This window comes from Pteropus vampyrus, unplaced genomic scaffold, assembly GCF_000151845.1.
Source record: "Pteropus vampyrus isolate Shadow unplaced genomic scaffold, Pvam_2.0 Scaffold9, whole genome shotgun sequence".
In the NCBI taxonomy this organism is placed as follows: domain Eukaryota; kingdom Metazoa; phylum Chordata; class Mammalia; order Chiroptera; family Pteropodidae; genus Pteropus; species Pteropus vampyrus.
In genome coordinates this window covers 6,714,392-6,726,366 of record NW_011888790.1, presented here as the reverse complement: position 1 = coordinate 6,726,366, position 11,975 = coordinate 6,714,392, and the positions used below count along the sequence as shown (strand labels likewise).

Genomic DNA, 11,975 nt, shown 5'->3' with positions numbered 1-11,975 from the left:
GTATTTGGGGAGAAGCTTCGAGAACAAGTTGAGGAGCGACTATCCTTCTATGAGACCCGAGAGATTCCACAAAAGAATCTAGAGGTCATGAAATGAGTCCATGGTTCATGCAAAGGAAGCAGCTGCTGAGATAACTAGGAAGCTGGAGAAACAGGAGAAGAAACACATGAAGAAGGAAAAAAAATGGTTGGCTGCCATTGCTCTTGTATCTCCAGAAAACAGCAGTAGTACGCCAGAAGAGTGTGAGGAGATAAGTGAAAGACCCAAAACGAAGAAAAAGCAAAAGCTGCAGGAGGCTCCTCAGGAGAATGTAATGGAAGACCGACCTGTCTCTTTAGCCAAGCCCAAGAAAAAGAAATCTTTTTCCAAGGAGGAGCTGATTAGTAGTCATTTAGAAGAGACAGCTGGCAGTGGAAATCTTCCCTTCTTCAAGAGGAAGAAATCTTTCCCCGAAGAGGAACCAGTTAGTGACCCTGAAGAGGCAGGAAAGAGTGTCCCTAAGAAAAAGAGGAAATTCTCTTTTAAGGAGCAGCTGCTCAGCACTGGACCTGAAGAAGATGCTGCCAGCAAGAGCGGCAGCTCCAAGAAAAAGAAAAAGCGGCAGAAGCTATCCCAGGGAGATTAGAATGGACAGTGCCCTGGTGGAAATAACCACCCACAGTGACAGTTCCCAACCCATCTCTCATATCTCAGTAAAAACATTCACAAGTCAATAAAAAAAAAAAAACTATCAGAAAGCAATGATCAAGATCATGTCTGCATCCCTGCATATACCTCAGTTTGAGTATCGTATTGAGATTGACTTTAGTGAACTGGTTAAGCTATGAGAAGAATTAAAATTCATTATTTCTGCTCATGGAATTAAACTCTCCTTTATGCATTTTTTAAAGAGCTGCTTCCTTGAGATTACTACAGTTTCCTATCTTTAATGCTTCTGTAGATGAAAACTGCCAGAACATAATATGTAAGGCTTCTCATAACATTGGGGTAGCAACAAATACTGAGCAGGGATTGATCATCCCTAATGTGAAAAACATTCAGATCTGTTCCATATTTGAGATCACCTCTTAATTGAACCACCTACGGAATTTGGGCTCTGTGAGTCAGCTCAGTACCACTGATCTTATGGAAGGAACACTTACTTTACTCTTTCCAACACTGGATCAGTTGGTGGTACCTTTGCCAAACCAGTGATATTGCCACCTAAAGTAGCATCTGGGGCTCTTAGATCAATTAAGGCCCTTTCCTGGTTCAAACAGAAAGGAGACTTATATAAGGCACAGATAATTCATGTGCGCTGGTCAGCTGATCACAGAATTATTGACAGTGCTACAATGTCACGCTTCTCAAATTTGTGGAAATCCTACTTAGAAAACCCAGCTTTTGTGCTACTAGAGCTGAAAAAGATTGATCACATCCTTGAGCTTTTTGCATTTCCAAAGAAAATATGGAGCCTCACTGTGCCAGCACATGTTCTTCATTACAATTGATATCATAAATTGATTTGTATTGCATGATTAAGGTTCTAAGGCACAATATTTGATCACTATTCTGTTATATGTTTATTGAAAATGAATAATGATGTACTAGTTCTCCTGGGACTGTCGTATTTTTAGGTCATAGTGTGACTTCTTAATATGGTGCTAAGCTCTGTGTGTCAATGGATTGAAACTGGCAAGAACAACAAAATTAATATTTCTAAAAGACAGGTAACCATATACAGTATTTGCCCTATTGTTTTCTTTCTTCTTATTATTTTAAACTGACTCTCAATGAAATTTTTCAATTACACTTAGTTGGGAAAATATTTATATGTAAAAATATTCCATTTCTCCACAATAATGCTAATTGCTATATAAAAGAAATGTAATTAAACTTAGCATTTAAGATATCCAGGAGTATATTACTCTGTAGAGATCATTATCTGTAAATGTCTTATTTATATACATTAATATCTTTTAAAAGGGAAAATTATAAGCAGATCTTAAAAATGCCTAATTATAGTTTTATAACCAGTAAAGAGGAAAGAGAGGCATCTAATGGATATTATGGACATTAAAACAAAATAATAAATTTTATACAAAAATAAAATATCATCATGATCATTTGTTTGAGACCCACTTTAATCAGAAACAGCATCAAGATGAATATAATTAAACATGTTGATTTGCATTCAGAAATTTGATTGTTTCAAAATATTGTCTAATTGAAAACTGTGTATGTTCAAGTGAAGTTTTATGATACAAAAAGTTGTTTCAGTCTATAGCCATAGACTGAACAAGCCTGATCCCTTCTGATCTCAGAAGCTAAGCAGGGTTGGGCCTGATTAGTACTTGGATGGGAGACTACCTAGGAAGACCAGGTGTTGTAGGCATTAAAAAATGAAAAAATAAAAGATTGTAAACTGACAAGGTCCTTGCAATCAGCGAGGTCAACCAAGAGTTGCCTCACCTAAAAAAAGAAAAAGAAAAAGTTATTTTAATATCTACTTGATTGTTTTTATAATGGGAATAACGTTTAAATTAGAAAATTATGGACCAAGTGAATGTTATTTTTTAAATTCAGATATGGAGAGTCTCAAAGAAAATGAAATCATCCATAATCTTACTACTATTAACATAGATCAATGTATCTGTATACATAGCTATTTTTAATAAAAATGAGATCACACTATATCTATTATTCAATATTTTATTTTATTTTTTTATATAATGGGTAATTTTAGATATCAATTAACAATTTTTCATTATCATACAGAAAAAGCAAACACTTTGTTTAATTGTTGGGTCAAGTTTTTTATAAATGTTAATTAGGTAAAGTGAATTAATAAGTTTATTCAGCTCTTTATCTTTACTGATTTTGTCTACTGCTTCTATGTTGAAGTCTCCAACTCCAAATGTGGATTTGTCTATTTCTCCTTTTGGTATATCAGTTTTTGTTTCATGTATTTTGAAGTTCCATTGTTAGGTGCATACACATTTAGGACTATTATGTCTTCTTGAAGAATTACTCATTATTATGTTATATCCTTCTTTATTCTTGATATTATTCCTTGTTTTGAAGTCTACTGTGTCTGATATTAATACAGCTATTATAACATTCTTTTTATTAGTGTTTGCATGGTATATCTTTTTCCATCCTTTGCTTTTAATCTATTTATGTCTATGGGTTTTTTATAGACAGCCTGTAGTTGAGTCTTGCTTTTTTTTAAATGTAGTCTGACAATCTCTATCTTTTAATTGGTATTCCTGGTCCTAATTGAAATAGACAGTAGGTACTCTCAGTAAATGATTTCGTCTTCTAGATCGCTAGGTCAATGGTATGTTCCTCAACTTCTAACTCTCCTACCTAATAATAATAGAAATAGCTACAATTATTCAGTATTTTCTATGTACCAGGCTTCTATTTACATGTATTAATGAATTTAATCCCAGTAACAATGCTATGAGGTAGGTACTATTACCATCATCCCCAATTCACAGATAAGAAAAACCAAAGTACAAAAGGGTTAAGTAGCTCAACTAAGATCACACTAAGAAACATTAGTGCTAGCTTCCAAATGTAAGCAGTATGGCTCCAGACATTAATTTCCTTCTATACAGCCTCTCCATCATTAAAGTAAGATGTCTTCATGGATTGTCTCCATTTTTTCAGTACTCAAACCACTCCATCTGCTTCAATAGCACTCTTTAGGTATAATTAACAATTATCTTCATATTGCAAAATCCAATAGACATTTATCAATTATCTGTCTAGTCTTATCTGCTACATTTGACTTTATTAACCACTCCCCTCTAAACTAGATTAGGTATCTCTTCTCTGTGGTCCCGTAATGCCCTATACATTCTTATATTTGCAGTTATATAATATACCATAATTAAATGTTCAAGAGCTTGTCTACTTACTACCTTATAAGCCTCCTGACATCAGAGGGTATTTCTTATTTATTTTTGTACGTCCGGTGCCTACTGTAGGACCTGGCACATTGTAGGCATTTAAAAATATTTTGTTAAATCAATGAATAATTGAAAATCATTTACTGATACTAGTATATTATTTGTTGTCACTTCTACAGAGGCAAAAAAAAATCTCTCAAAGGTATAGATTTTATGAGTTACATTATTTGTTATGGTTGAATAAGAAGGAGGTAAAGCTTGGCTGAGACTCAACATTCTTCTCTTCCTCAAAGGGATGCAGAGATGCTCTGTGGAAAAAAGAAATTAACAATATTTGTCTTTTTTGTGTCCCTGTAAAACCCCTGGTGTAGTTTTCATTACAAAAACAACAACTGCCAACTTGATAGCATTAATGGAATCTTTACTGCTTCCATTTTCATATGATTCCTCCACATTTAGGAACAAAGGAACCTTCATCAACCATTTTCAGATGCTATGTTACATTCAAGAACATCAGAGACTGCTACAAAGAATCAGTTTGATTATTAAGTCAAGGCTAGATTTCTCCTAACTGTAAACAACTGGAAAAGTGTAGGGGGTGGGGAATGAAATAAATGAACAACAGGCAGTACAGGAGGACTGTGATCTTTGAGAAAACAGAAACAAACTAGGTGAGCGTTAGAATTCCCCTGGCTTTCTATCTGGGGACAATTTTCAGCCACAGTGTAAGAAGATCTCATTAAAATGAGAAGATGCAGATCAAAGTTCAGAGATGCTAAGATAGCTGAAATTTGTGAGATAGTGAATAGGAGAGAAAAGAGCTAGAAAAAGAACTCCAGACATTTGCATATGAATCTTTTAGACTAAATTCCAATCTTGTGGGTGAAGAGTGAAACTCTGAGACCAGGCAAAGAACAACTGCTGAAGAAGAAACATTTATAGAGCTCTTTAAATTCCTAGCGCTCACACAAGCCTTGCAATCATTCTAGTGTCCATCAGACAGAGTGAAGAGACCTCACTGAATGAATGGGTAGTTCAATAGAGATCTCAGAGGTCCCACCTTAGTAGCGGAGCTTAAATGACTCTACAGTAAAGGCTACCTAAACACACTTGAAACACTTAAAATAAAACCTCAGAAAGAGGAAGTTGATCCAAAAGTAGCTTGCAGAAAAAGTTCAACACTTTATAGAAATACTGCAAAAGCTTTTAAAGGAATACTACAAAAAAGTTGGGGAGACAGAAATCAGAGTTCAGGGAGGTTGAGGCTGCTACAACTTCCAATACAGAGAATTGGAGAGCAGAGCACTCACTACACACAAACTTCTGGAGAACTATAGAGAAGTCCCTTCAAATATTTGCCTGAGTCCTAATTTGCCCATGAGTGAGAGGAATCTTGGAAATATCCACTGGAAAGGAGTAAGCAGAACAATTCTTGGAGTTCACATGGGGCAGGGAATAGTTTGTGTTCCCACCAGTCACAATAGAGAGATCTTGTCATACTCAGGGCATTGGATATAGCCCTCAGAAGATTCAGGTCTTAGTAGCAGGGATACACAGCCCAGAATAAAGTCTCCTCTGGACCCGCCATACCAATGCTTAATGATAAGCCTCAAATGGATTAAACTGATCCTCAAGTAGATTAAATAAAATCAATACTCTTTAATAAAAAGGATAACCCTTTGTGCACTGTTGATGGGAGGTAAAATGGAACAGCCATTATGAAAAACAGTATGTAGTTATCTGAAAAAAATTTTTACATTACCACACGATCCAGTAATCCCACTTCTGGGTATACAGCCAGAAGAATTCAAAGCAGAATCTCGAAAAAATATTTGCAAACCCACATTAATTGCAGTATCATTCATAATAGCCAAGAAATGGAAGTAACTCAAGTGTCCATTGACAGATTAATAGTTAAGGAAAATGTTGTTACACATACAATGAAATATTATGCAGCCTTAAAGAAAACAGGAAATTTTGTCACATGCTACAACATGGATGAACCTCAAGGACATTATGCTAAGGTTAATAAGCCAGTCACAAAAGGACAAATACTACAGGGCTCCACTCATATGAAGTCTCTAAAGTAGTAAAAATCACAGAGGAATAATGTAGAAACAAAGGTGGCTGTGTCAAGGGCTGAGGGTGGTAGGGTGAGAGGAGAAGGAATTAGTGTGTATAGAGTTTTGATTTTGTTCTAGAGATCTGTTCCCCAAATATGTAAATATACTTAGCTACTGAACTGTGCACCTAAAAATAGTTAAGATGGTAAATTTAATGTTATATTCTTTTTACTGTAATAAAAGCAAAATCCATCCTCTTTTCAGTTAATCCATCACTTTAAATGTCTTATGTATATAAATATTTTTCCTTTTGACTCTATTAATCTTTTTGTCTTTTCCTATATATCATATTGATTTGACAGTATCTGTATTAAATGTTCAAAATTTAATAAGATAAATACTGTAAAAAGGAAGAGGCATGAGAACAAATATTAAACTAAGTTGCATTCACATCCTGCTACATGCTTCTAGGCATGGGAACCCCGATGATCAGCATAAAGCCAGACTACAGGGAACCTACAGGAAGATTTCTGCTGAGATCACCAACTACTTCCCTGTGTCCTTAATGCTGCATGCCCATCCCGCTGGAAAGAAAAACAGATTTAAACTGAATTCCTTGAATACTCCTGGTCTCACTCAGTCTCTCTCATTCACTGCCTCTGAGAGGAGACCATGCTCTGTCCTTTCTCTAATAAATACTTGTCTTTAACTCTGGCATGTGCTTGAATTCTTTCCTACCCTCAATCAAAAACTTTTGAGGACTCTGGGTGCAAGACTTGAGCCCCCACACGGGGGGATTCACTCTGTCCTGCATCAGTACCACTTTATTGTTCTTATTTCTAAAAATTTTCTTGGGTCATCTGTAACATTTAACCTTCCATATAAATGTTAGGAGTATTTCATTATAAACATAATTAGGGTGACAACTCATTAATATATTACTTTTGTAAGGAATGCTATTTTTATGCTAACTTTCTCTATCCAAGAATACAGTGTGTCTTCCCACTTCTAATGTTTTTATATTATGCCTACCAATAAAATTTTGTTTCTTTTCATAGCTTTTTATTTATTCCTAAGCATTTTATAGGTTTTCTACTAACATGAATGGAATATAGAATATTTTTCTCATTTCTACGTGCTCGTTATCAGAAAATTAAAAAACTGTTTCATTTAGTATATTACTTTGATATATAGCCATCTCACTAATTTCTCTTATTAATTCAATTAGCATTTGATTGCATCTCTTATATTTTCTAGGTATATTAAGAGAGGAGAGGAGGCATCTGAAAAATGCAAAGGAAAAGGCCTACAGAAATGACTGACTCAGCCGGTTAAAAACCATTTCTAATTGCTCCACCTGCTTCTGCTTATACTTCAATTTACTGGCATTGTCAATCTATGACCGAGACATACATTTTTTTCCCCATGAAGTGAGGTCATTTTCAATCTGCCATAACACATGCCCAAACATCTTCACCTTGGACACGTAGCATTTCAAGCTTTAGTCAGGGTAGATTATTCCTTTTTCACTTTCACAATTTTAATGCTGCTGCCAGCAGTCTTCTTGGCATTTGCTTTGAACTCTGCTTTCAGTGCATCTCTCACTGCTTTTGCACAGATCTGGGAGTACTGGATGTAGCTGTGTGCAGGGCTCTCTATCTGTTACCTGTTCCCATAGCTACCTCCTCCATCTCAAGGACTCTCCAGCTCACATCTGTTGCTTCATAGCTTGCTATCCAACTAATGTTCTTCCTCATCTCTCTATAGCTGCGTAGGAATAACAAGACTGGGTAAAACGGCTTGTTATGTTACAGTCAGGGCTCAGCCTTTGGATAGGAATCCACTGAGCCGGTGCCAGCATCAATAAGTGCTGCTTCCTGCTTATAGCCTCAGTGATCAAGAATCCTCTTACGGTTGAGGCTGATAACACCAAGGTTGTGGGTTCCACAAGGCAAAACGACCTGTAAATAGGTAAGACAGGTGGTCTGGAAATTCCTCCCCACTTGGAGGCCCCTCCCCCGAAGCTCACCCTCCCTATCCTGTCATGAAGTACACAAAGAACCTCAGACAAAGGAATCATGTGCCCCTTGCAAGGACACTGCAGAGGCATATAAGCTGTATAAATCTAACCAAGGGGAGCACGTGCTTTGGTGCGGTAATGCCGGCAATAAATTCTCCTTCCTCTAACAAAATTGTTTGAGTGTCCAGTTTCCTCTGTCAGGTGTCGCTTCCTGAAACAATATAATATCAGCAAAAAGAAATGTGAAATGTTCTTTAAAAATTTTTATCTTATTGTATTTATTAAAACTTCCAAGACAATGTTAAATAAAGATGGTGACACTGCAATTCTATGCCTAGTTTCTGATTTTAATTTAAATTGTTTACTTGGCTTGCCGTTTATAATACTTTTTGCACTGTTTTCAAAATAAATGTTCTTTGTTATATCCAGATAGTTTCCTTCTGTTTCTATTATACTTAGAGTTTTTATTAGGATGGCTGTTAATTTCATGAAAGAACTTTTTGGCATTTATTGATGTCAACATATGTTTCCACTCTTTCCTGATGTTCTAACATCATTGTATTCCGCAAACAAATCTTGCTTGAACCTAATTATACATATATATTCTATTTGCTAAATTTTGGAAGAGAATTATGCATCTATGTTTGTGAGACAGAACTATGGTTTTGCCTTTATAAAAAAAAATAGATTTTAAATGTAATAGAACTACTGAAAAGAAGGGGAAAATAAACAGTAACATGATCAAACCAGCTAAAATATGGAAAAGGATATGTAGAAAAGTAAAATATAAATATTACATATAAAGTATGAAGGAAGAAATAAAATGTAGTATATGTTAGGCCTCTTGCCTTTCTCCCCTAATTGCTATATTTTCCTTGATTTCCATCTCTATTTTTACCCTGCACTTTACCTTCCAGACCACTACAGTGACCTACATCTTTTTCAATTTATCTACCAACATATTCAGTTGGGGATTCCTGTTTTTTACATCTCTAGTAATTGTTTTTTACTGCATTTGAATTTCATTAAGTGGTTTTTAAAAATAAAACACATGATTTGTTCTCCTGGATGGCAGTGGGGGGGATTATTTTGTTTATGATTTCCACTCCCCTGGTCTTTTCCATTTCTTTTTAAAAATTATTATTAGGGCTCAGGTCTGCTTTTCTGAAGGACTTGAAGTCCATTAAGCCATTCTCTACCCCTTGTGCTGGCAATGTAGAAAGCAGGCAGGTCGTCACCTCTTTTCTGTCTCCATAAATAGAAGTCTTATAACAAAGCAGATAAGAATGAGGACTTTGGAGCCAGACTGCCTAAGTTCAAATACCAGCTCTGCTGTTTACATGATGTAGCCTTGGGCAAATTATTCAAACTCTATGTCTCGATTTCTTTATTTATCCCATGGGGAAAATAGTAAGAACATTCTTGTATGGTTATTGTGAGAAGCATAATAAGAGTCTACTGTTGTGAAGTAATAAGAACAGTTCCTGGCAAACACATTGGCTGTTTATAAAACTCCTTCTGAAAATGGATGCATACGTGGTGGAACAAAAACTTAAAGCTTTGAGCTTTCTAGCTTCCCCTCCCAAACATTCTTAATTTTGGCTGCACATCTGAATCACTGAGAAGTTTTCATAAATTGTCTTGCTATACCCCAAACTGGTTAGATCAAATCTCTCAAAAGGAGGAACAAGGCATTAGGAGTTTTCAAAACTCCCCAGGTGATTCCACTCTGTAGCCAACACTGAGTACCACTGTGTTTAACCTTATACCAAAGAAAATTCAGTATTGATCTACTCTTGCATCAGTCACTGTAGATAAGCCTCCTTAGGTAGGTTCTTTTGCTTTGTAGAATGCAGATCTTAAACAGAGGACTACAGAGTGAGGCTAAATATCAGATTCAAGGAAATTTGGAAAAACTTTGCAGTCATTTTCCGCTGCACTAAGATGAAACCCAAAGTCTTACAAGGCAAGACTCTTTGGGGGTCCACTCCCTGTCTGCCTGCTGCTCCAGTCTCGTGTCATTCTCCTCACTGCTCAGGAGGCTCCAGCCTAGCCAGGCACCTTTGCATTCCTTTAACAGACCAAGCTCTTTTCTGCTTCAGGGTTATTCTGCTGGCTGTTACTCGTTCTAGAAATGCTCTCTATTCCCTACCCTTCATCTGGCTATTGCTTACTGTTAATTTCTCAAAAAAATATTCCCTGACCTTCCAATAAAATCAGTCTCTCTAGTTCCCACTAGTCACTAACGCTGTAGTTTTCTTCAAAACACCTGTCACAAGAAATGCATGATTTGTTTTTATTCGTGTGATTATTGGTTTAATGCTTAACTCCTAGTCAGACTATAAACTTTGTTTATTTTGTTCTACCTCATCTCAGTGACTTTCCCCTAATACTATGCAATATACCCCATAGCTCATGAATATTTAGTACATGAATAAATAAAAAGCTGTTATTTCTTAATTTTGACCAGTGAATGAAAGATTAAAATTTAGTCCTATAAGGGGTTTTAGATCATCTAATTCGAATAGTTTATGTTGTGAATGAAGAAACTGATATCCAAGTATTTAAGTGACTTGCCCCAAGTCATTCAACTAATTACTGATGAAATTAAGACTTGGTCTCATTTCTTTCATTTCTCAGTCCAGTGAACGTCCTAGTACTAAGTGATTTGCTGCTGCAGATATAAAACAAGAATATCGAGAAAGTAATTTAGACATATGGGATGAATGAAGTTTTAATAGTTATTCAGGAAAATAATTTTTACTGTATGGTAAAGTGTTAGAAAATATTGAACTGAGTTTCAGTTTTCAAGTAAAAGCAGAAGCGAATAAATAAAGGCTTAGTTTAACCATTATGAAAGATTGCTAATCTTCAGTCCAGATTAAACTACTATTTGGAACTTGCCCAGTTCCTCAGAAAAGTAGGTCATCAACCAATAATAAAGCTACCACTCATTAAATTCCTATATCATACCAAGTGATTTGCATACATGGACCCCAAATCTTTTTGCAACTTTGAAAAGTAGGTATTACTATTGCAGATAAGAAAATAAGGCTCATTATCACATAATTCATTAACGATTTTGATCATCAGGATTAAAAGCCATGTTGGTTGTTGACTTCTGTTTTCTCAACAAACATGTAAAGAGATTGGAAATTGTCACTTCCATCCTCGCAACAAGAAAAAATCTGAACAAACTGAAAGTCAACATCATTTCTTGGATCTATCAGAGAACTGAGGTCATAGGGGAAACTGCTGCCCTGAAAACTGGTGGATACAGGGAATCACATTTACAGGGAGCAAAAACTCAGGAACAAAAGCCAGTAGCCAGAGCTAATATCAGTAGGAATACTTTAAACTGTAATTAACAAACTTCTGGAAATTCTATACAGACTAGCTTGAGAGTTAAAAATTCCTAGCGGGCCCAGGATTAGGGAGGCTGCACACTTTCCTGAATTTTACCTCACAGTAAAGATCAGAGGAAAATCCCTCCAGGGAGAGGGGGAAGTAACTATTTTAAAATATGCCCGGAGTTCTCAGTTCTCCTTAACAAGATGTCCCTCAAGGAAAACTATTTTACCACCACCTAACTGACAGGGGTTTTACCAAAGCCTAACCCATATGGGGAAGAGAAATACCCAACTCCAGCTTCCTCTAGGCTTTGATATGGGAGAAAGGAAATACCCTACTCAGGCTCACTACAAAACTGAGACCTATTATAGGATGATAGAACACTTCTCCCACACCTTGCTACCACATCGATAGGGCTCCTGCATAGTAAAGGGGGTTTATAGTTAAAAGAATGGCCATCTTCAACTCTATTCTTAAATTCCTATTCTAGGATAACCCAAAGACAATAAGGAAGACAAAAACAAGGACATTATAGGAAATTCTAGCCTCTGACACCATAGCAAAGCAAACATTAAACACAGCCTAACTCTTAGCCAGATAAACATAAAACCTCACACCAAAAGCCAATTTCACTTCCTTTTACCT

General features: G+C 36.0%; 2 pseudogenes; both read left to right on the top strand.

The window, feature by feature from the left end:
- Positions 1–626: 626 nt before the first annotated feature.
- On the top strand, positions 627–1,490 carry LOC105302260 (annotated as a pseudogene).
- A 768-nt stretch (positions 1,491–2,258) lies between these two features.
- Positions 2,259–2,374, top strand: LOC111730102 (annotated as a pseudogene).
- The last annotated feature ends 9,601 nt before the right edge of the window (positions 2,375–11,975 follow it).